Source organism: Amblyomma maculatum, chromosome 2, assembly GCF_055883805.1.
Source record: "Amblyomma maculatum isolate TAMU_Amacu chromosome 2, ASM5588380v1, whole genome shotgun sequence".
Taxonomy (NCBI): Eukaryota; Metazoa; Arthropoda; class Arachnida; order Ixodida; family Ixodidae; genus Amblyomma; species Amblyomma maculatum.
The window spans coordinates 215,869,768-215,896,299 of NC_139345.1; the positions used below are offsets into that span (position 1 = coordinate 215,869,768).

The following is a 26,532-nucleotide window of genomic DNA, read 5'->3' on the forward strand; positions in this document are numbered from 1 at the left end:
TCCTCTCTCTCTAATTACAGCAGTGTAAAAATGGCATGTTCCATGTATTACAGTAAAATGCATTTCTGCATGTTAGCGGAACATAAGTTACAATTCATTCAGGTACAAGCAACACAGCCTATAGCGCCTAAATCATGCCACATAATCAACACAATACCTATGCACAGCTTATCAATGAAATTACATAGGCAGAGATCCTCTTTATTATGCAATACAGTGGAAAGTTCAGGTTTACAAGATTTTACTGAAAATAGACTAACCACAAACATCACACAGGCCACGCTCAAAAATGTGGTGCACCCCATCCACATGCTGATGAAAACAATCCAAAAATGGCCATGTACTCTGCAATGCCACAGAACGTTAAGAAACCTCTAAGTTGGTTAAATTATTCCGGAGCTCTCAACTCTGTCCTTTGTAAAACCATGTGCAGCATTAGAGTATAGTGTCGAATATACTGGCTAGTATGCCGAGGGCGCGCGTTAAAATCCGAAAAAGGGTGTTCAAAGATGTCAAAATGCTCAATAAAATGACAATGCTTGATGATGGTAAAAAAAAAAAAATCTATCAATCAATTATTTGATATATCTGACAAAAATGAAAAATGCGTTGGTGTCAAACTACAGAACACTTCACTGATGCTAAGTAAAGCTGTATAAAAAATTAAAAAATAAAAATAAATAAATTGCAATATATCTGCGTGTGTGAAACTGTTACGTCATAACCTAAACGGCGGTGCTTAATTTTTATATCTATCGCTCCTGCATCCCTGCATGGATGATTTCTGCTGAGCGGGCCTGTGAGTCCGGAACAATATATAGCGTGCCACAAAAGAACAAAAAGTTTAACGCATATTGCTAGCTATAGATGACAAATCCTGATTGTTTATATTTTGTTCACTTTGCGCAGTTCCTAAATCGAGATGGAGGCCGTGTAGAGATCGCGATGGTCAATGGTCCTACGAACTTAACCGAGATATAGTACGTTTAAAGGCACAGGTAGATGGCGTTGGGAATTGCGGCCATGCGACGCCTTTGACAGAAAACAGCCATGTTGAGTGCAAATTTTATTACGCCCATTTATATTTTACTCGCTTTTCTTATCGGTACGCGAGTCCAATATTTTCGGATAGGCGATGTGGACGTTCTTCAGTTTAATCGTGCCTATTGTTGGTAGGATTATTTATATGATTGCAAGTTCGTAAAAAAGGCATGGGCACTTTTGACATTTCAATAATCAACACCTGGTTTTGATGATTGCTAATTGTGATAACACATACAAATAGGAAGTTATAGCTCATGTGATCAAAAATCTGTATATAAATTCATAGATTTTTTTGCAGCGTCTAGGTGACCTTGAAATTTTGTAAGAAAAGAAAAGACAAAAGCCGAAAGAAAATATCAAACCGCACATATAACACAATATACCAATTAAATTCTCATCCATATAGCGTACAACAGGAACTGCTAAAGATACGAAGCAACCACTATTGAAGCTGAATGTTTTTGAAAACGCAAACATAACGAACTATCTGATTGCTGAAGTTCAGACTGTTTCATAATCACACTAAGGAAAAGTGCAAAACTGAACACAACTAGTCCACACAAATGCAAGCCCAACAATGAAAATAGAACGCCATAAAAGCATTCAGACGTATGTCTAAATCCCAAATCCTGAATAACTTTAAATTTACGAAGTGTCCACGATAAAAATCAGAGGTCTAATCTGTCAAGATATTTTGTAACACATTTCCAGCCTGTCTGCCACCCCAGAGGTCGTGCAGGGTCCGACAGCGCGGCGAACATAAAACTACACCTTGTACGGGTTCGAAATGTAGCTTCTCTGACAGTGGAATGAAACGAGCTTTCTCCATTCGCTGATGCATTAGCTTTAGCATCGTGATAGTTTTGGACAGATTTTCGAGACTACGCAGTGGAAGCTACGAATGCGAGACACCGGCTTTCACAAGCTCCTTGTTCTCAAGTGACTGCATAGCTGACAAAGTTTCTGAAAGCTGTTGCTACTATATTTAGTATAACGTTCATTTCTATGGCCTGAAATGAAAAACAAAAAATAACAGCATAAACGGGAGAGAAACGATTCGCAAATACGACGATGCAACAGCAGCAAGTCAACGGGACGGAGCCGCAGGGACTGCCGACGGCACCTTTACAACTAGCAGTACCCCTGGCGGGCAAAGTTAGAAGGCATCGCCGGGGTGGCCCCTCCTCCTATTGCTAGACCCGTCCTCACGGCACACTAGCCAGTATATTCTAGGCACTTTAATTAGAGCATCAATGGGCTACCAATGTAGCTTGCAAAGTTCAGGGATGTCAATGAGCTCAGGCAGTGGTGCAGACAAGAGAAACTTAATTGCAATATTGCATGCCATATTGGCTAAGTTATTAGGGATCTCAACTGCTGAACCCAAGGACACGAGTTCACAGTCGCAGTAGTTGCTTCTCGATGGAAAGCAAGGTGCATGTATAATTGGATTGGCATTCTTGATACAGGAACATAATAGGATATATAGGGTACCACTGTAAATCTATCCCTGATAAACGAGCAAGAGCAGAGACCAAATGCTAGGGAAAGCTGCCGTCTATAATAGGGCCAACATTCCCCAAACGCCACTTGAGCAAGTGGTGCAACACTCAGCAGGAAGTAGTTGCTGTACTCACGCATCCAAACAAACCACCTGATATTAGTGTCCGTGTACGCTCGTCCAAGAAACACAGTATTTAATCTTGGATCGGTTAAGCATATTCGTCATTCATACCCTGCAATTGCGGTACTAATCGGTGGAGATTATAACGCTCCACACACTGTATGGAGATATGATTATGATTCTAAAGGGTGTGATCAAGTTCACACTGCCTTCACAGAAATGGAATTTACGCTGCTAAATCATCCAGGAATCGCAACACTACCTGCGACACACACTCGCCAGACTTGACATGGTAGAAGGGCCCTGGTGCACCACAATAGCAGGTGGAATGAGATGCGTGAGGGGGTAGTGACCATACCCCCATTAGTATTAGTCTTAGTTTGAGATATATAAAAAAAATTCGAAAGAAAGCTTCTGTAACACACTGGCATCATGTACGGCAGGATACTCAAACTCATTCAGTTAGCCCAAATGCTCTTGTTACCACCCTTCAAATTGTACTCAAGGATCACACAATTACAACTACAGTGGACGATCAGCCAACTCCCGACCTTCACCTAATCAACCTTTGGGCACGCCGAAAACTGGCCAATATACAGGCTGGTCGCCATTCTGAAGATGTGCAAAGAAAAATAGAGGTAAACCGAATGACGCACAGGTACGCTGATATGAATAACAGCTGGCTCATAGGAGATTGGATGACTGGTGCAGTCGTTTGGGCTCGGGAACGACCAACAAGGCCCTCTGGAGAACTTTCCGTGGCATGGAAAAGAGGCGACAGGTCAAAGGTCATAAGGAAAGTATTAGACTCGCATTACAGCTCACACCAGAGGGGCTTGCAGATTAGGCTACTGCCCTTTTCTTCCCGAACTGTGTACAGTATCCGGCGCCTTCACTGACAGTGGATGCAGTTGATAAAACATGAATAACATCAACATTTACCAAATTGGCTGCTATAGAAGAAGCAAATAGTAAAACTATGCCTGGACATGACGATGTTCTTTATGAAGTCCAAGAATTTTGAAGGAACCGCAGTTGACAGCTTGTTGGATGTGGTAAACAAGGTATGGCAAGGAGGAGAGATTCCACTCGGCTGAAAACACTGTGTGGTGGTCCCAATACCAAAGGCTGGGGAACCTCCCACAAGCCTAGAATCTTTGCAGCTTTTCTCGCTAACACCCACAATTTGCAAGATTTATGAATGAAGATAGCCACCCGCCTGCCGTGGTGGTTGGAAAGTAATCAAAAATACCATGCTCGACAAATCTGGTTCCGAACAAACCTTGGCACAGAAAATGGACTGGCTATGCTGGTTGAAGGGGTCATACACGTGTCGCCTTATAGCCACCTTGTGCGCACTGTAGTAGTTACCGACGTGGCAAAGGCATACGACAACGTGTTACATTCCAGGATTCTTAGCAACATGGAATGTATGGGCATTCCCTTGCAGGTCATAAAAGCAGTACATAATCTGCCTAAGGACAGGAGGTTTTCTATCCGGATAAACGGAAAACAAATGGGCAATTGCATCTCGAACAGAGGCGTGCCACAAGGGTCAGTGTTAGCATCTTTGCTATTTAATATCGCACTGATCCTATTCGCATGGAAATTAGCTGAAATACTAGAAGAGCAGTTCATGATATACGCAGATGATGTCAAGACTTTGTCTGCTCATAAACAACTTGAGAGATAGAATCTGTATCTGCAAGTGGCTTTAAATACCATAGATGAATACGTCCAAGATGCAGGTCTTGAATTGTCACCTCAAACGTCCAGCTACATTTATGTTGCAAACAAGAATGAAATAAAACAATTGGCAACGCAAAGAGTCACCCCAAAGATTGAAAATCAGGCATTGCAAGAGGTGGACGAGTTGAGAGTTCTTGCCATAGACATTCACAAATCCAGCAAAGGAACACAATGGCTCCATAAGGTGACAAAAGCAGCTGCGACTTCCTTAAACTTGATAAAACGCATTTCGTCTAGGGGAGGAGGAGCTCGAGCGGACATGGCAAGACGTCTTATACAAACGGTGTTACAGCCGAGGATACTATACCAGGCCCAATTTCAAAGACTCACGAGGCGGCAGCGGGTGGAATTGGAAACAATAAATAGAAACGCAATGCCCACAATCACGGCCTTGACAAAACTTACCCTTATTCCTATTCTCGAAGAATTCGCACAGCTGAATACGTTGACAGAATTAGTTGAACAATCAGATACAATAGACAACAAAAAATATGAAGCGAAAGTATGTTATGCCCATAGCATCCTTGTATGACGAGGTGACAGTGCAAACACAAACAACGGCTGACCCCCCTCCGTGGGAATTCACGACTATTACAACAAGCAAGACTACTCGGCTTCGTTGTAAAAAGCTGGCATCTCGACCTGTGGTTGATATTCTTCCAAGTGCCTGTATTGCATACACAGACTCATCGATTATAGAAAATGGCGGTAGAACAGCAGCTACTAGCCCAACACACAGTGAACTAAAAGTACATAACGAATATGTATCGGATTACCCGGACCCGCTTGTGATGGAACTTTATGTAATCTGCGATGCTATGGAGGCCATAAATAAAACAGATTCCATAACAGAAGTTCACATCTATACAGACACCTTAGCCGCCTTAAAACAACTGAGGAAAGGGACAAAGGCACTATGTGTAATCCACGCACTCAATAAAAAAACGATACGCATCCAGATAGATTGGACACAAGAGGATGCTGAGAACGCTGAGCAGAGAAAAGCTGACCACCTCACTCACACACACAGTTCCAAACACTAATAGCCCCCCCCCCCCCCCTCCACAACCACCACCAGGCCCTTTCAATGCCCGTTCTGCTGTTCCCACCTTAGCATCTTTAAAGAAAAGTACATGTGCCCTCATTCCCTTGTGTACTTTCCACCTCCCTCATAACTCAACAAGATTGGAGGAGGTTTCCCTTAGAAGGATGAGAGCTGGGGCGGCCCTTACCCAGTCGGTAACATGCCAATGGGAATCTTGAGAAGACATTGGGCCCACTACATGCCTGAAGTGTTCCACATAAGCTGCAGAAGTGGATGTGCGTTGTCAATGTACGTTGAAAAACCCCAGGTTGTCGAAATTTCCAGAGTCCTCCACTACGGCGTGTCTCATAGCCTTAGTCAGTCGATTTGGGTCGTTAAACCCCACAAACCAAACCAAACCAAACCACCTGCTGTGGACTTGTGCAGGGACAAGCACATCAAGGACACAGATTTTGCAGGAAGTGGGACTAACCGCAACAGAGAAGAGGACTTCTTTAAATGGCTCACAGACGACAGGAGCAATAGCATTCTCCGGGTCCCTACAGAAAATAATTTACATGGGTTTTTAAATATGCCTTATGGCAAGCTTACTCAAAAAGAAGAAAAAAAAGTTTAATGTGCGATCTTGATGCCTTTCCTCCAGTGGGTAGTGAAGAAAATAATTTACAAAAAATTCCATGTGGCAGAAATATCTGGAGATCTCCAGTATGGGTGTCCCTCAATAAGCAAACGTAAATTAGCTGCAATTATTGCTGACCTTCAGTGGCTGTAATGTTTTTCTCCTAAGCACCAGGCCCCGTATTCTGAGTCTGCGTTCTTATTGAAGTGTCGCTATCTCACGTGACCTCGAGTCATCTGATTGTTCAAAACGCCGCAACCGGGTGCTGCCACGATGGAAGCGGAGGAGGCAGCAACATCATGTTCTGGCATTTCTACCAATCAGATGACTTGAGGTCGAGGAGATAGCGACATTTTCGATAACGACGCAAACTCGGAATACGGGCCCAGGTCACAGTGCTGAATCCTGGCTGCAGCTGACCTATCTCGATGGAGCCAAAGTGCCTTTGCGATATCAGTACATGTTAATGACCCCTAAGGTGGCATAAATCCAGAGCCCTGTGCTTCAGCATCACTTATACCTCGGTTACACGGTACTTATCCAAGGTCTTTATTGCGAAGGAGGTTTATTGCTCTAGAGGGGCAGCGGCACAGCTACACGGCACGTGCAAAGGAGATTCAGGTGAAAGGGTATTAGGCACATTTACAACTTTAAACCTTACATGTCATGTAACTGTTATTGCAAGAACTAAAATTCTGACTTCCTTGCTATGTATGTCATAATGAGATCTTCAATGGCTTACGATTGTGTACTCAAATTCAGTTAACTACAAAAGGGTGGAAATTTGGGCTGGTTGGTGCATGATATGATGCTAAAAAAAGCGCTAACAGAGACAAAGAAGAGAGAGGGACAGCTTCGTGTCCCTCTCTCTGCTTCGTCTCTGTTAGCGCTGTTTTCAGACTCGGATCTGTTAGCTACATTTATTATCGGGTGCTTAAAGTTGCTCAAGTAGCCACATGTCTGAATGACTGCATTGGCGACATCTATCATATTGAGTGGATAGCCGCCATCTAAGATGTGGAATTCCTTAATTCTGCGTATGACCCTCTCAATGGGCACACGAGCACCCGCTATTTTTCTCGTCTTCAGGACATCACTCGCGCTCATTTGGCCTAGTGATCGCCTGTTGTACGGAGGCATGTGAATTTTTATGTCATGTGGTAGGAGGTCCGCAATCTTGAACCCCTTATCGACCATAATGGCATCTCCTGGTACAAGAAAGGTCACAAGACCACTCTGTAGGACCATTTCTCTATCGGACACCAGTCCCCCCCGCATACTTTGGATATGAAACAGATGTACCCATCAGGTGTAGCGCCAACTAAAAACTTCAAAGTGTTGCCGTGCTTGTATGGCGAAAATGTCTGTTTTTGGGCCTCCATACTGGATGATGTTTGCAACCTGACTTCAGTGCCATCTACTACAAGACGTGTCTGCGAACTCCTTGAAGTGTTTCGGCAGAATACACTGCATCTCCTGTAGTGATGGAAAACGCGTTATTTGCTTCAATGCCTGCTGAAGGAAAAGAATACACTTTGAAAAAGTCTTGCTGAAGTAAGACGCTGTGACACCAAAGTTTCATGCCACCTCTTTGACAGGCATCCCTCTCCTCAGCTGTACAAGGACCATAAGAAAATCCTCTGCCCTGTTGAGGACACGTAAAGGTCCTTTAACACTATGCGGCATGGCAGAATTAAATACCCTCCACAGGCATTCGAACACAGAGTATGATGGCAGCTTAGTGTAATACTGGCATTCCCTGGGCTGCCTAATGAGACCAAGATAAATAAGCCGCTCTTGCGCATTCTCATACTTCTGCTTTCAATAAACGGCTGCTGCCTGCGCCTCATGGAGTGCAGTTCTAGATGAAAGGAGATCATCTCTTGTTTCATCCAGTTCTGCTGTCACTGCAGCAAGCTGGTGGGATATGGGCATGCCCAGGTGGGCCACAGAAGCCTCTGAAAGAAAAACAAGTTACAAGAGTTCATCAGTTAATCACACAAACACAGTTTTCTTTTTTTCAACTAAAACATTATTATTCCCCTCTCAAACCAAATTTTATGAGCAGCTTGTTACATACGTGAACGCATGGTGGCTTTTTCTCAATATTTAATACCAGCATTATAATGCAGCAGTTATCGTTTGTGCGCTAAAGCTAAGATATAAAGACGCCTCACTTAAGAGTTCTCCCCATGGTGGGTGGCAGTGGTTTCCCCACCCATTTCTCAGGTCAACCTCTCCAACCATCTATCCACCACTGCTCGCCTCTCAGTCTTCCTGTACTTGGGGAAACTTTCTGTGACTGATGTTACCAGTCATGCGGTTTCAGGCACTGCAGTGTGCATCACTCACCTTTTTTTTCTTCTTCTTAACTGAAAAAAGAGCACTTCTCAACTGACCATTTTTTTTTTCAGGACGGCATCACGCCGTTTGCAATGCCTATTCAAAATTTTATCTCTTTCCATTCACGCGCTTCCTCTACTCTGTGTATGCCAAGTTCAGCAGAACCGTTCCGTTTTGAAGATGCTTCACCACTACACTTGTAGACCGTGAAGTCAAGTATTTTTTAAACACAGCGGGGTTATTTGTAACGAAGCAGCACTGCTACTTCGCACTGGAGAAAGGGCCGCACTGGAACATGCATTTTTGGAGTAATTATTCAACACACCCGCCAGTGTGCACAAAACAAAGCACTTGAAACCAAGGAAAATTGTTGTTGTCACTTAGATTTTATTTCTAATGTATAGACAACCATGTTCCAGGTGTTCTTCAAATAAAATTGATGCAGTGCAAACTGTTTTCGGCCGTAATCAAGCGCCATTCTATAATTCAAACTTTCGGACTGTTCAATATTTTCCCTGAAAAGCCAAATTATTAAGATTTTACTGCATTTGCAAGTGGCCACCACTACATTCTTTTACTTAATTTCATTATTGTTGGTTTCAGAAAAGCTACATTTTTCATTTTTATGCAACACTACCAATAGCAGAGCGCCCACTTACGTTGCACATGTACACTTTCAAAACGTCCAATAAATGTCCCGCTTTTGGACAAGGCAAATGTAAATCTCATGCAGTCTAGTGCAAGCGGGGTATTGACACGTAAAAAAAGCTAACAAATGGTATGGTACAGTGCCATGCGCAAGGAAATGGTCTGGCTGCTGCGCAGCCATCCATGTCGATTTTTTAGATGTCTGATGCGTTGTTACTATTCGGTTCACATGGCCACTCCTCCCCATCGCCACCAGTCCTCAGATGTCCTCTCAGAATTTGCTTGAAGGTTTCTCAGATATTAACTTCAAATTCACATAAATCAATTTACGCAACACTGCCTGTCACCTTAATGTAAGAGCTTCTTCAGAGTAAGCATGGATAAACGTTGTCTTCATACCAGAAATAAGTTACCTGAACTATGTCCGACCTATGTCTGACCAACTGGCCCCACAGTCATCATCATCATCAGCCTGACTATACCCACTGCAGGGTGAAGGCCTCTCTATATTTCGCCACTTAACCCGGTTCTGTGCTAGCTGCATCCACTTGACCCCTGCGAACTTCTTATACTCATCCGCCCACCTAACTTTCTGCCGCCCCCTGCTATGCTTTCCTTCCCTTGGAATCCAGTTTGTTACCCTAAGCGACCATCGGTTATCCTCTTTTCACCCTACATGTCCTGCCCATGCCCATTTCTTCTTAATTTCCACTAGAATGTCGTTAACTTGACTTATTTCTGTGACTCACTCTGCACGCTTCCGATCTCTTAATGTTACCCCTACCATTTTTAGTTCCATAGCCCTCTAGGTTGTCCTCAACTGAAGTAGAACTCTCTTGGTTAGTCTCCACGTTTCAGCCCCATAGGTGAGTACAGGTAAAAGGCAACTGTTGTATACTTGTATACTTTCCTCTTGAGCGATACCGGTAAGCTGCTAGTCATAATCTGCGAGTGCTTGCCATCCCAATCTTATCCTTCTTGTTATTTACTTTTCATGGTCCGGATCTGCGGTTACTACCTGTCCTAAGTAGACATATTCGCCCACTACTTCCAGTACTTCGCTACCTAATGTAAACTGCTGTTCCTTCCCGAGGCAGTTGAGCATTACCTTAGTCTTCTGCATATTGATTTTCAAGCCTACCTTTCTACTTTTCCTGTCTAGGTCATCAATCATTATTTGCAGTTCATCCCGCGAATTGCTTAGCAAGGCAATGTCAACAGCAAATCGCAGATTACTGAGGTTAAATTTCTCTGTTAAATTTCATTTCGTCTACTTTAGCTCTGACCTGTCCTCGTCTCTCTAGTCCTTTCTTAACGCTACGTTTTTCGCTGAACTATATCTGACCGACTGGCCCAACATTATACTCTGTTCTGACCAAGTGGCCCCACAGTATACTCTGTTAAATAAGTTACCTCCAAGCTTGGTAGCACAATGGTTTATTCTCAATTCTCACCCACAGCAAACTGGCTGGGCAATGTTGGTCTTATACAGGCGGCAACGATGACCCCTCACTAAAGTAATAGTATTTACGAAAAAATCTGTACAAAGAAAAATTGCTTAAGTTTATCCTCCTAAAAATTGTAGTAGTACACTAAGCCTCAAGACACATCGTCTAGAGTATAAAAGAAATATTTCCTTCTAAGCATTTACTTTTGTACATGTGCGATATTGATGCATGCCATCTAGGATACATGGTAGAGTGATTGGACATGTTGCTCACCTAGTTCTTCCGTGCGCCATTAGCACTCTCCATTTGCTAAAGAAAAAAAATGACGGGTATTATAGTCAAAGTGAAAATCAAAGTGAAGTGGCCAAAGTCAAAAACCAGCAAAGGCTACAAACTGGACTGACACATACGTAGTTAGAGTGAAGTCAACTGCGGGGCCAATGTCACCGGCAGACGACGAAAGCCGAAGTGTAACCAAGCAACACAATTTTCACCTGCCATTAAAAAATTGATATTCCTTTTCCATCAGGCAGAGTGCTGGCACACTAATTCAGTAACTACCATGCATTCTAACCTAACAGGCTGTATTTGTCTCATATTTACATTTACCTCTTCAAAAGATGTTATGTTATCAAACAAAGGCGGCCCACACAGTTTTGGCAGGGGCAAAATAGGCGTGCTTCACCTCTAGAAAAACGGGAAATGTAGGTTCCACTGCAGTGGCTCGGAGGTTATGGCTTTCGACTACTCAACTCAAAGATGAAGGATAGAATACCTGATGCGGAGCTGGAAATCAACATGGCTGTGTACAGTATGATGTTAGTGCACGTAAAAGAATCCCAGGTGGTCGAAATTTTTGGCACCCTCCACTGAGTCATTTTGGGATGTTAAACCCTATCATGATAAGATAAAGCACTTATGTGCTAGACAAAAACTTACAGGCATCGGCGGCCATTGATGATGAGGCGGCACCCTCAGCAGCATGGCTTTGCACCATTCGTCTGGGAGCTCCAAGAAGCATTCCGCACAACTCGTTCAGACACTTTTACCATAACTTAACTTTGATGGATGACATAGTATGTACAGCTGCCACACACTTAAAAACTTAAAGCCTACATATTAGTGCATATCAATATTTGGCATATGTCGAGTATGGTCGAAAACTCATGGTCGTCAGTGGCCAAAAATGACCCCGTTATCATGTGATGAGCTGCCAACAGAAGTGCTGCACACACAGTCTCGACAAAGATTCATAAATTTATTATACTTATTTGGCAAGCAGCTAAACAACTGACAGTTCGAAGACTTCTTGATCCCTATCAATTTTGAGAATGCAGAAGGTTTATTACAATTTTGTCACTATTGGGCTTCAATTCATAAATTGCCTTCTTAGAAAGCGACAACAGAGTCGATCCTGCTGTGGACAAGTTCATCAGGAGTTGTAAAATGAATGGCATGGTCAATGTCCATAAATTTGGTAAGTGACCAGCTGTCATTGCCAGAGACTGAACATTTTTAAAATAGCAAGCTCATAGTGATCATTACTGCTCACATTGATTATTACTGGCATCATTACAGCACCACATTAACTGCAACACTGGACTTTACATACCGCACTGAAATACCTATAGAGCTAAAGCAGGTTGCCCTTTCCACTTTTTAAGGAACTTCAAAGTTCGCACCCAAGGCTTAGAGGGAGACTGTATCTTAACAATCAGCCATTGTTGTCTTCACTGTATAATGTACTGCGTCAAGAGGCCCATAATCAATCATGATGGGAAAAAGCACTGATTACTTACAAGCATCAGTGGCCACTGGTGATGAGACGGCACCATCAGCAGCACCATTTTGCAACATATGTTTGGAAGCTGCAAAAAGCATGGCGCACATTTCATTCAAACATGTTTATCTATATCACTTCACTTCTGTGAATGACATGTACAGCAATCCCAGCCGCTGCACCCGAATGTCAGTGCATGTTAAAGAAGCCGAGGTGGCCATTCCCGGTGGCTTCCACTATGGCGTTCCTCAAAGAACGAATTGCTTTGACATTGAACCATACAAGCCGAACTGACATGTACTGCTGCCACATATTTAGGTTTTTTTTTTCTACTGCAAATAGAATATTTGCAAATGCTACTGCTTTCTGTTGAATCTCATGATTGTCAATGGCCACAAATTATCCAGTTAGCCAAAAGAGCTGCACTGTGCACTCTCCACAGATATCAACAAATTTATTTTAATTATTATATAAGTACAGCAGCCAAACAATTGGCTGTTTAAAGACTATGCGATACCTTTTATTTTTAGAACGCAGCTTAATGCAATGACTACCAATCTTGAGTTCATAGCTTACCTTCATCAAAAGCAACAACAGAATAAGTCTTGCTGTGGACCACTTCATCAGCAGCTGTAAAATAAATGGCATGTTTAATCTCTATAAACTTGTTTTATAGAGATTAACCATCTGTCACTGACAAAGACTGAAAAATTTAATAGCTGCTTGCTTGCTTGAATTTTCTTAAATTTTGAATGCATTAAAACTTCCTATTGGGCGAGTTGGCAGTTCATCTTGATGTAGGAGTTTTTGGCGCGAACAAATACAGGACAAGAAAGGCGAGACACACATATACACAAGCGCTAACTATTAACTGACTTTATTCATGGAAGGGAACAGTATATATAGGCCGAAGGGGGGGGGATAATGAAAGGAACGCTAATAACAATGAAAAAAAAAATCAAGGCGCTTGCGCGGGTGGGAGTGAAAAGACTCTTTTGCCAGAGTCAACAGGTAGTAGCATTGAAGAAGTCAATCTCAGCCGCGAACAGAGATAAAGAGGGTTCGCTGATGCATTCGTTACCAAGTTTCTTAATGTGATAGGCTTCTAGGCTAATCCGTGCCGTCTTGTGTTTACTTCTGCCAAGGACCTTCGTCTCCTCAAACTGGGCCACACATGCATGACATTTACTTACGTGAGCAACAAGATGCTTATCATTGTCATTATTTTTTAATTTTTGGGCATGTTCCCCCAGGCGGTCATTGACACAAAGTCCAGTTTGGCCAATCTAATACTTTCCACAATGCAATGCAATGGAATAAACCCCTCCAGTGAAACATTTGACGAACGGTTTATCATGCGTCTTCAGGCACGCCTGTTTTCGCATTAAAATGCGTGGGCAGAGGTTTCCCAACCCTCTGGGTGCCGAGCACAAAACACGTACACCATGCCTGCTAGCTTTTTTCTTTTTTTGTGTGTGTGCTTGGAATCTGCTTTCCGAACGTCGTGCCCACATCAGATGTTTCAGAGTTTTGACTATTAGATAAGCCGACTTCTGGCTGCAGGGTTCCCATGGTCGATACTGACAGCCGTCACCGAGGCCATGCTTCAGGAGCTCAAACGTGGAACGGAACAAATAACGGCTGGCCCTCAACATAAGGCCCCTAGGCCTGAGGTTATGCCCTACGTACATTTACAAAATGTCACACAACCTCAAAAATGTCGCTGACAGGCATGGTGTACGTGTTTTGTTATAGGCACCCAGGTTGGGAAACCTTTGCCTACGCCTTTGTAATGCGAAAAAACGCGAGTGCCTGAAGAAGCATGATAAGCCGTTCGTTAAATGTTCCACTGGAGTGGTTTATTCCATTGCCATGTCTTGTGGAAAGTATTACATTGGCCAAACTGGACGTTGTGTCAATGACCGCCTGGGGGAACATGCCCGAAAATTAGAAAATGACAATTATAAGCATCTTGTTGCTCACGTAAGTAAATGCCATGCATGTGTGGCCCAGTTTCAGGAGACGAAGGTTCTTGGCAAAAGTGAAGACAGGACGGCACGGATTAGCCTAGAAGCCTATCACATTAAGAAACTTGGTAACGAATGCATCAGCGAACCCTCTTTATCTCTGTTCGCGGCTGAGATTGACTTCTTCAATGCTACTACCTGTTGACTCTGGCAAAAGTGTCTTTTCAGGTGTAACGCACGCCCACCCGTGCAGGCGCCTTGACTTCCTGGCTTTTACCTTGTGTTCTTTTTTTCATTGTTATTAGTGTTCCTTTCATTATCTCCCCCCCTTCGACCTATATATGGTGTTCCCATCCACGAATAAAGTCAGTTGATAGTTAGCGCGTGTGTGTGTGTGTGTGTATGTCTCGCCTTTCTTGTCCTAGTATTTGTTTGCGCTAAAATCCCTACATCAAAATTTGAATGCATGTTGCCTTTCGAGATTTTTGCTTTGTCAAAAATTTGTTACCGTCAATAACCACAGACAATGCAGTCAAATTACCGTACTCTCTTAAAAAATTATTCTTGTGCAAATGTGCTTTATTTGGCATGTAAAACCAGCAAGCACTTGACCATATAATGACTACTTGTTGATGTCAGTCAGATTTTAGAACATATAAGGTTCACTGCCAAGAATGCTTCTTTCCAGTACATCACTTACCCTCAGACAAAGCGACAGCACAGTTGTTACTTTTGGGGTCGACTTCATTGCCACCTGTAAAATGGCACCCACTTACTCAAATTTGTTTTTAATGCCTATCTGTCAATGCAAACTGCTGAACAATTGGAAAACTGCTTGCTTCTATCGATTAGAATTCTGCAAATACAAAACTTTATTGCAATTGTTACTATGTTCAGTTGAAAACATAGTCATCGATGGTTGACAAGGATTCTGCGATGACAGGTGCCAGTCGATCAAGAGCTCAAAAACGTATGGCACATGTTTAATCGCTATAGAACTGCACAAACACAACTTTTTTTTCAGAGATATTTCATGTGTAAAGAAGCGAAAAACTAATCATTTTTTATAGCTTGTAGCTCCCAAACATGAGATTGCAAAATACTGCTTGGAATAATTTATCGCCCTAAAGCTTACCGCCATTGCTGACTGCTGCAGACATGGTGTGCTGCGTTAGTTGTCGATGAGCTGTAAAGAACGTGGTACACATTAAACTTACCTTCAATTATCCACAGGTTTCACACCGACTGCTCATCATATCTCAGCAAAATCACAAGTGCTACTTAGGCTCACTCCAACTCAGATTCGCACACGCTTGGGCTTCACTCATTTAGATTTGCAACTCGGACATACTCCGACTCATGGCTCAATCAGAATCAACCGCTAATTGCGATTCGTGACTCACTTCCGACTCGCGACTCATCTGGGCTCACTCAGTTTAGTGACTTGCAACTCATCTCGACTCTTATTACTACTCACTAATTTCGACTCGGGAGTCATTTAGACTCATTGTGCTGAGCAAGTTCTTTTGCCAAAGTAGCCTTGACCAAGGTGATTATCTTTAGGTAGGGGTCTTTGTCTTTTGTGCTTTCGTTTGGTTGGTTGTCTTTCACGTGAGTGAAGCAAAAAAAGTCAGAAAGGGCTTGACTGGCCTCATATACCCATTAAAGGCCCACTGTCCACCCTCCGGTCGAAAATATTTTCTTCCCCGGTGACTGTGAGACTTCGCCCCTGGAACGCAAGGCCGCAAAATGTTTTTGAAAAGAGTAACTAATAACGCAGTTACAGCCACCGCAATCACCCGATTCTATCCTGCCTCTCTCCTTCCGTTCCCTCGCAAAGGTTTTTCACTCTCCTTCCCGAGGTCGTCTAGCCTCCGCAATACAAATTCCCCTTCCTCCTCCGCGTTTGGCGGGAGGTGGGGCGTGGCTCTCCGCGAGCACGAAAAAAAAAACGGTCGAGGGAGCGCGCGCTGCTGGATTCACTCTGGCCGTGGCGAGGGAAAAGCGCGCTGCGAGCGGTAGACACCCATCCTTCTCCCGTCAGTCAGCTAGACGGACCAATGGACGTCGTTCCCTAATACGTACGTCATTATCGGGCCCCGGCGGGCCAGCGCAGGGAGCGGTGAAGCTGGCTTCTCAAAGGAGAGCATGAGGGAGCTTTGAATTGTATTTTCGATGCTTTGCGGCGCGCATGTCGCTGTAGAATTTTGCACAGACTATCTCCGGTACCTGATCGAAACACTGGGCTCCTTTTCTTAAAAGGGCCTTCCCTGGACAGTGGCCCTTTAAGCTGTACATCAATGGTAACATTCATGTGCCAAATGCAATAAGTACGGCAGGGAGCACACACAGACAGGTAGTGCACAGAAGTCTCGGTCACCAAGAGACATGGCCAGCCAAGCAACTGCACCCGCAAGCACCCTTTGCTGCGGTATTAAATATTACCTTCTCCATGCTGACGAGAAAAAAAATGCACATAGTCGTCACAAAAATACAGACCAAGTTCTGAGCCTGAGTCCGGACCCACAACTTGGATCATGAGTTGAATGTGAGTCTTTACTCACTCAGAAATTAGATCACGACCTGGGCTCAATCGCGGCTCAGATCATGATCCAAATGTGGGTGTGAGTGAGCCAGAGTGAGTCGACCCCGAGTTATTCCGCTGACCGAAGCTGGTGACATGGGTAGAAAAGCCATTTTAATAACACATTAAGCCCACATACGAAATTTCGCACTGATTGGTCATGTGCCTAGGAAGGCAGCAAAATCATAAGCTTTCTGAGGCATCCTAATGGTTCAGGTTTACTATTTGCATACAGTGCACACCTGTACATTGTTTTGCTGTATGGAGTGGAAATTCCACCCTAGAGCAACTATGACAAATATTTGCTATACTTACCAGCTCGATGGGGACATTCAGTTAAATATATGTACCATAAAATGTGCCTAATGTCGGAGTCATGTTAAAGAGATTTGAAGCTCTATGCAGCTGGAAAGAAAAAGTGACTCACCCGTCCTCTTCATGGAACGCTGCTCCTTTCGAGGACGCCAGGACGAGCCGGCCGGTCGGCGAAGATCGACAGCACATGACCAGGATGCGACATGAACTGCACTGGCCCACCAGAAATCAAGACTTCTTTAAATCTTTGCCCAAACCATGCCGCGGCACCCTTTCACTGCCACCCCTACGAAGGCCAAGGCGACCTGCATCCATGTCGCTAAATGGTAGTCAAACCTAATGCTGTCGCAACTATTACAAGTTGACATGGTCAGCAGCACAATATAGCTTCATCAACAAAGTTAGGGGCTACTCATAGCATATGAAAAACTTCACGTTCCCGAGAAAAGTATTGTCCAACGTTACATACCTGTGTAGAAATGCTTGCTGCAGATCCGAAAGTGCTTCGTCGGCTGCCACGGCATCCCATCATTATTTTTGCGATGAACTGCAGTGTTCCATTTTTTTCTCCGACGCGCATGGTAGTTTTCTGATGGGAAGCGGGAAAACTTGACACCATTCCCGCTTTGCCGTCGACTTAAGCATCCGACGGCACTGCACGTTTCGGGCATGGTACTCGCTCGAGCAGGGACGGCTCTCAGAGACCATGTACCCTGCGTACACACGCCTTGTCTTGTCAGATGGCAGGGAGGACCAGGTGCAGTCTAACTGTGGTGGTACAGGCCTTAACTAGCGACAATGCACAGTGCACAAACTGTCCGTAGACATGCGTGCGAGCGTCCTACGGATGCTACGTGCACTACGAGCCCACACCACGAGTCCTTGCCCGGCAAAAATGGCGGCGGATGCGCTGGGGAAGCGGACCTCTAGGAGCAAAGCTCGACGCATGCGCAGAGCGTCTACTGGAAAAAGGTCCATTGCCGGACGTCATTTTTGTGCTGTAAAATACGCCGACGGAGATTTTTCGTTTCAGCGGTATTCGAGGCCGGGTACTCGGAGCACGGGATTTTATAAATAATAATAAATTATAATAATAATAATAAATAATTAAATAACACCACAAGCCAGCGCTCGTGCTTTGCTTTGCGCTTTGTGAAACTGAGTGCTTTGCAACTTAGTTTCTAGTACACTTGGCTTTTTTTTTTGTTACGACTTTACCGTTACTAATCCAGCTGTAATAGCGTCGCTCATAGCCGTGTGCGTATGCAAGGCAAGACTGGTGTCATGGCACGTCAAGCATGGACTGTGCCCGGTGGACGTCCAGATAGTCAGCGGTTTCCTAGTACCATCCAGGAGGATGGCGTCAGGAACACTTCTTCAAGGATCACCTATGGCTGGTCTGCATTGCAAGTGGAAACTAGACGATGTACCGTGAGTGGTACTCAACAATACATGGTGTGACGGAATTCTTGTGGAACACAATGAGGCCAAGGCTACCTTCAAAGGAGGCCTCGCATGAGGCGGATGATTGTGACTCTAGGCGACCTGGACTTACCCAAGGAGTACCAAGAGCTGCTTCGTCTGGGACCAAAATTTGGGTTTGACCCTTCCCTCTACCCTGCAGAAAAAGTTGTTCTTTCGAAGTCCATCTGCCGGCTGGCCTCTGTAGACGACCAGTCAAGGTGCTTCCAGCAGTGTGTTTCCGTTTTGAAAGGACAGAATGTAGGTCGTGCCAAACGAGTTTGTTGTTGTTGGAGAAGAAAGGCTGTTTTGTGTTGCTTCCGAATTCCTTGTTTGACGAGAAGGCGCGCACCGCAATTAACCAAAATTTAAATCAGGTGAAGTTTCATGGCTCGAAAGTTAGGGATACGGCAGTGGCCTTTCTTTCGGACTCAAACCTGGAGCGTTTGGCAAATTCTCGGTCTAAAAAACAGAAGGCGTAAATTGGAAGCTTTTTCATTGCCAAAACGCTCAAGCTAAACATTCAGATCCGTTGCATCGTGGCCGAGAAAGAAACCTGGCAATCTGTTTCCGCTGGGGTTTTGCAGTCTCACTTGGCGTCCTTAGTGTGTCTGGCATCTTTCTGGTGTCTATCTCCGAAGCACTGGTTGATGTTCTGATTGACGCATGACAACCCTGAAACGTGCAGCATGTTCAGCATTGACACTGAGGACTTATTCTGCTCGTTGCCGCACAATGAACTTATGGAAAGTGTAAAAGCAAGCATCAAAGACAACAGTCTGCTCGGCTTTATGAGCAAATGTGGCGTGTCCAATGACACGTTTTTTGAAATCTTGTGTTTTTACCTTAAGTGCACGGTCATCGAATGGAACGGATCATTCTTTGCCCTGAAGGCCGGCCTATGCATAAGATCGAGGGTTGCACCTGTGCTAAGCAACATTTTCCTGGGTCTTCTAGCTAGGAAGGTGGCACGTGCCTCTGGAGGATTGATGATTTTTTTATTCTCGTGGAAGGGTCAAACTTTTCTACTAACATTGGAGACGTACGGAGCTTGTTCAGTCAATATCGTTCAGGTCTTAAATTCGCCACAGAGGTTCCTGTTGCAAACGAACTACGGTTTCTTGACATGTCTTTGAGGGCCACGTCAGACCATCTTTGCTGGATGTATCGACTGCGCACTGCGAAACCGCTCCTTGGGCAAGCGTGTATCCCCTCGACATTGATTAAGGCTGACATTGCTGTTTTGTGCCTCAAGGCCGCCACTTCCAGGTCTTGTCACCACTGTGGGGCGGAAAGCATCTCGTAGCTGGGCTAACAGGAGAGTCCGAGTTGATAATGAGCTCTGCAGGCAGGCTGTTATTCCTTACCCGCATTGGCTTTTCCTTGGTTTGAAGAGCCTCGCAGCGGCATGACATTAGGGTCGTCTTTTCGGCATCGAGAAAGATAGTCTCAGTTTGCCCACAAGTGGAACGCAAGCTGGCGTGCGGACGCCACAGAAGCCGGAGAGTTTGCACAACAAATTACATGTCGCCCTTCACCACATGCAAGGAGGGTGTTGTGCATCGCCTGCCGCTGTCATGCGACAGAATGTAGACCAGCCAAACAAGGCGCTGTTTGAATGTGAGGCTCCCCAAGCATTTAAGTTTATTCGGCAGTGACTCACGGCACAACCGACCTGCACAGTGCAGGGTTACAAATGCTCACCCCTGTTTTCAAGAAGTGATGTTCTTTTCTCCAATCATGACCAGGTCACCCGAGAGGTTATGGAAGCCTTTTTATTAGAAAAAACGCCTATCGGTGCGTTAGCGTACCTTCTGTGGCCCTGTTGGATAGGGAATTCCGGTACTTGGATGAATGAGTGCATTCCGCTCCAGATTAGTAATCTTTAGCGCGTGTCACCTTCCGCTCAAGCATGTGACGTGTGCAGGTGGCACTTTATGTTCGTTTTCTGCGGTAAAACGTCAGTTAAGAGCCAGCATTTGTGGTGTTTTTTTCTCGTCTCTGACTTGTATTTAAGTTTGCGCTGTTTTTCTTTTCATTATGAACCTTCACCAACTAGCCCAAACATCTGCTTTGCTATGGTTGCCCGATGGCTGATCGAATCACTGGCCCATCGGCGCAACATTATGGCCCATGACCCCTTTGCCGAACATTTCACCCTCGAAAGAGCCGAGCACCAGGCCGGGTGGAATTCTGTACCCACTAAAAATCAGTGAGTACCCGGTGGCACCAGCGATCTAACCTGGTAACTCCCAAATACGAGGCTAATGCTCTAGCACAAGGCCGCCGCTTCGAATCAAGATGTTACAGCTCGCCAAACAGTATTCTCCGTGCTTATATCCAGGCGGACACACACTCTAGCGACTACTCCTGTACCCATTTACGTTGCGTTCTCGTCGAACATATGACAGTGACGATAGCTCTCCCATCGCGCGTGGCAGACCGGTCTACTGCTGCAACCGCGTTGGTTTTGTGTGGGCCTAACCAACGTGCGCGGGCAGGCGGGGTCGACACGCTCCTTCATGACGTCCGCTGGCCTAAGCGTTTCCCAGGACGGCTCTGGTTTCCCGGAGGGGGAGTGAAGACAGTCTCTAATAGCGCCCCATGCATCATCGAGGGCTGGGTTACACAGAGTTGCCCCTACCCCTGATGACATAAGTCAGCGGCAACTTCCCTGCCACGTCCATGCATAGAATCTTAGTCGGTGAAGCCCATCCCTGGACTGCACTAGCTGATGAAACATCCCGTTTATCGGTACGTTGGGGTGGTCGGCTCCAACTGGAGCAGCTTCCTTCCTTTGATCACAGGGAGTCGGTGGCTTCTCAGGCTTATAACCTAGCCCCATACCTTGATGGGGTACATCATCGACAAAGGCTGCAGTATTCAGTGGGCCCCGCCGAAGCGGTTCACAAGCACAAGAGTCTAACCCGCTTTATCGAGTCAGGATTCCTCAGAGGTTGCTAATCTCTGAGATACCAGTCAACCACCTCAGCATCCGCCAGCGAGGCTTCATTTTGACTGCATTAAAGGAGCGCACAAGTGCTCACTGCCTTATTCTCAAAACTTGATCGACCAAGGCTGCAATCCACTCGGTTACAGGTCTACCTCCTCCCATTGACCAGCCGAACGTCAGTCCACCCATCACGGAAAAAACTGCTGTAGGTTCCTTGGAACAAATTAATGTAACCAGGCAGACTGGTACCCTCTTCAACCGACCGACCTGTGGTCTCGTCTGCTTACGAAAAGGAGCTCTTGGGTGCACCCGTGTTGAGATCCAGCCGCCCCGTGGCCTGAACTTACGGGCCTGCGCCAGACATGTGAGGGCGATGTTATTATGCAACACGCTTCCCTCGCCGTGATGGCAGCCTCCTGGCAGCTTCAAAGTTTTACTTAGCTTAACAGAAGCTATTATGTCCAAAGTGATAATCCTGTATTTATGCCAATTTTGATCGAGCTGACTAACCTAAAACGTTTAAACCTCTTCGCTGCCGCTCTTCTTGGTACTTTCCGTCGTTTACCTCACTGTTTTCTGCGTTTACTGTGAACGCGGCATAAAGAAAAAGGGCGGTGATGGTTAGTACTCTCGTGCATGAATCAGAAACATTGTTCTGTTCGTTCTGGCGCGGGTTCAAAACCAAGTAGCGCAAGTGCTTTTATATTGCGCAAGCTGTGATGACGGGCTCTGCTCGCAAACTCTGCCGACTCAAGCTGCCAAAGGCCTTTGTCGTAATTGATAGGCTCCACGCAGAGCTTTTAGATTTGACTCGAACACTCACAAATACCGCCCCTATTGATTTCTTCCATTAGACTATTACAGCATTTACCATTTCAGCGTCCATTTAAAGCTCCCGATCCTCAGAAAATCTATCGCCTGCGTTGCTGGCGACGGTGGTTCAACGGCATGGCTCTGGAAAGCAGTACGCAGGTAGTAAAAGGGGCATGGCAATGAACTGACTGGTTGTGGGGCTCTGTGACTTCGCAAGACCACATCAAATGAACAGTGTGATAGAAATGGTCAAATGAGGCTTCCCAGTTGCAAAAAAAAAAAAAAAAATAGCCGGCACTTATACCGCTTAAGTGCGGCAAGGCGAAAGCCCTCATTAGACTCTTCGTGCTCATTTGCTGCATCATTCGTAGGATATGACGTCACCATTTAATTTTCTTTGTTTTTGACCCAAATCGATCCCAATTGTAGGTCCCTCGGTGATGTTAAATATTCATTACGCTTAATCAAACTTTTGATGTAATTCGGCACACATCCGCCGCTTTTTACTCATTTTGAGAGATCTCACACTGCCTAGACATCTTTCCGCCGGATGTGACGTCATCTAAGTTACTGCGTGGTCTTTACATAAATTATAGCTCTTTAATTACTCTTAATTTCACGTTCTTAATCTAATTCGACACAAATCTGGCGTTTCCAATCCAATTGTGACGCCTTTTTTTACTATTCCACCTCCGAGCTATTTTCACGTCCCCTTGCTATTCAACGTCCGACGCTATTTCGACGCAAATTTGACAATTGTGGGTTGAATTAATTATTTACTTTACAGCAATCTAACCTGATTTCTAGGTTTATTTTCCTCCTATATCTCATACAATCATTTTATTCCCCATTTTTACTCGTTCAAGCACTAGTAGGGGTGGACACATCGCGCGGACACACACTTTATATGCCCTCCCGTGAGCCTAGAAAGGCTTTCTCCTTAGAGTGTCAGATCGCAATCCAGCCTTTTAAAAGGCCATTGGGTCCTGAGTAGACGTTTTGTGTAAAACGCTCTTGCTGATCCACACACTGCGCCCTCGTAATATACGAGTGTAGCACAGTGATAGATGTGCACAGTAGTGTTTCTCTGACAGCCCCCGTACAGAGATTTACGTTCATGTGTGTTGGAAATATAAATTCTTGTCAAAAGTTGTATCAAGAATTTGTTTCCAGGCAGTATGATTTATCTATGTTAAACCTGGAAAGCGCATAAAAAAATACACGGACAACAGCAAAAGACAGACACACATAAGCGCTCGTGTGTCTGTCTCTTGCTGTTGTCCGTGTGTTTTTTTATGCGCTTTCCAGGTTTAACATGTCTAACCAACTCGCCCAAACGCTGCCATTAATGATTTATCTAGTTTGCGGCCAGTCTGTATTAATCGTTTTATAGAGAATAGAAGAGCCACAATTTTTGGTCGAGAAATTGAACTTCATTTTTTCTCATCTATATGCTAGTTGTATTATTGTCAACTGCACTTGCCTCTCGCATGCTGACGCACTGGAAGACCTGTAGGTTACAATTTATTTATTTTATTTTACAATTACTGCCAGCCTTGTTATCACGCCCTAGGTAGGCATAGACAATTCAGTCCAACAAAAACAGCAAACATAATGCTACACAATTAAGAATAAATCAGAACAAAACATAGGAGAATATTTGCATCATGAAGGTCATTTGACGGGGAGAGGCACATGTGCAGCCTGTGGTTTATGCTCAAGTGAGCAGAGGAGTCGAGAAACCGTTTTGCAGTCAACACTGCCGGCAGGTAACGCATTCCATTCGCAAAGAGTACGCGGAAAAAAGGAATATTCAAATGCGTTACTCCTGCACGAGTAATCTAGAAGCACATTAGTGTGATACGAGAATGTGGAGCGATTGACGACTGGGCGAGTTGCTAAGCATTCATTTTAAACCAGCCAAAAGACAAGACACAGAGACCATTTTAGACCAGGCTCGTCTAGTTCGCTTTTATTCTATGTGTCTTGATTTTTTGTTGGTTTAAAATTAATGTAGAGCGGTGATTAGCGTATAGAGTGTAAAAACTTGTCCATTCCGAAATTACAAATGTGCACTACATAGAACATTTTAGAAGAATAGAAAGCATTAGGTGGGATAAATGTTTCCTATGCCAACCATTTCTTCTTTCTTTCTTTATTCAATACTGCGAACCTTGTACAGGTCCAAGCAGGGTGGTAACATGGCAACAAAACAATAATAACAAAGCTAATAAACATGAAAGTGTGGAGAAGGGCAATAATGAATCATTCCAGTTGGTTACTGTGCGAGGAAAAAATAAGAACTTGAATAAATCAGTTCGTGCGAAATATGGCGTAAGCGAGTTAGGATGATGGTGGCGCGTATGCCTCGATGATAAAAGTGACAGATATAGTAAAAGGTTAATAGCTAGGTCTCGATTCCAAAGCGCGGAAAGAAACTGCAAGCGTAATTTTTTTTCATCGTTCAAGACATTTAGTACCATTAACCTACATTATTTCAGGCGGTGAGTCATACGGAGAAAATTTAGAGTAAATAAATCTCACACCTTTTCTTTGTACCTTTTCTAAACGGGTGATATTGTGTTTAGTAAACGGGTCCCAAACAATGCATGCATATTCAAGTTTCGGTCTAATTAGTGAATTGCAAGCAAGTAGTTTTACGCTCGAGGGAGAATTTTTAAGCTTATGTCTTAAAAAGTATAGTTTACGTAAAGCGAAAGAGCAGATATTAGTGGGCGAGGTGGTAGCAGTGCGAGCACCATGCTTACTCGCTGCCTGTTTCTTACGCAGATTGCCTTCCTCGTTTGTTGGCACTTCGACTATGCTTCGTTCATGGCTCCTGACGTCACAACTCATGTGCACTCGCCGCTATCGCCGATGTTCTTGGATGAATCAGCTGGCCACTATACGAACTGTCCTATCTCTCTTACGGATCATAGTCTTGATCTGCCTGTCACCACACGTGTATGCAATCCATGCAAAGTGACCGTCACTCTACGTCATCCATACCTCATCAAGCCCAGTCACAGGACGTTCAAGGACCTGCCTATAAATTGCGTGCTGGACCGTTCCTTCATCAGTGGGCGAGGTGGCAGCAGTGCGAGCACCATGCATGCTTACTCGCTGCCTGTTTCTTACGCAGGTATGTTATCTTCAGAATGCCCCTTGTATTCGCTCTGATGATCGATTTCTACTGCTGTTTCCTTGCCCACACCACTCTCGCAAGTGCTTTGCTTATGTTTCGCTGTACTCGCAAATTGCGGCTTGTATTAGTAGACTTCTGAGGAGTGGGGATGTTGAAAGTAATCCTGGTCCTCCGCCATCAGCGATGGTTACTCGCTCTCAAAGTAATGTGAGGCCTTCAAATTCGGAAGCCGCCACCGGTCAACCGTCTGTGTCCGATATGTTTGCTGAGCTTTTGAACGGATAGCGAAAATTAGCTCAGGATATTGCTGAAATTAAATCTAATCATGAATCTAATAATGCACGTTTTGAGACAATTGAGTCACGCGTGGCTGCTCTGGACAACGTATCTAAAAACGTTGGCTCTGGAGTCCTCGTTACAAAAGCCCGCCGCCGACAGTGGCAGTCTCAACAGTGAAGTTGCACGTCTAAGTTCCGAACTTCACAGTCTTTCAAATAAAAACGATGAGTTGGAAAACCGTGCACGTAGGAACAACTTGATATTGCATGGTCTGCCCGAATCCTCTGATGAAAATAATGAACGTCTCTCCTTTGACATCGCAAAATGGTTTGAGGAAGAACTCAATATGAGCTGCCCTCAAATAGAGAGGTGCCATCGTCTTGGAAGGCCTTCACATGACCGTCCCCGTCCCGTGATCATGAAGCTTCTGGACTTTCGGGAGAAAGCTTCAGTGTTAAAAAATGGCCACAAGCTTAAGGAATCCGATTACCGTATATCGGATGATTTTCCAATACGTGTCCGCAATATCCGGAAAAAGCTTTGGGAAGCGACTGAAAGTTTCAGAAGCAATGGCTGCACGGTCCGAATATGGTTTGATCATGTATTTATTGATAAAGTTCGGTATAACTGGAACAGTTCTTCTAATTCACTGGAAAAAGCATCCCGTAATGCGTCACTAAGTAATGCTACTAATGCAGTAGCCACTTCGCCTTGA

At 44.6% G+C, this 26,532-nt stretch overlaps 2 pseudogenes; one reads left to right on the forward strand and one right to left on the reverse strand.

Moving 5' to 3' along the window:
- Positions 1 to 255: 255 nt before the first annotated feature.
- LOC146201276 (uncharacterized) lies at positions 256 to 17,355 on the reverse strand (annotated as a pseudogene).
- Positions 17,356 to 18,690: 1,335 nt separating this feature from the next.
- Positions 18,691 to 26,532, forward strand: LOC146201277 (uncharacterized; annotated as a pseudogene).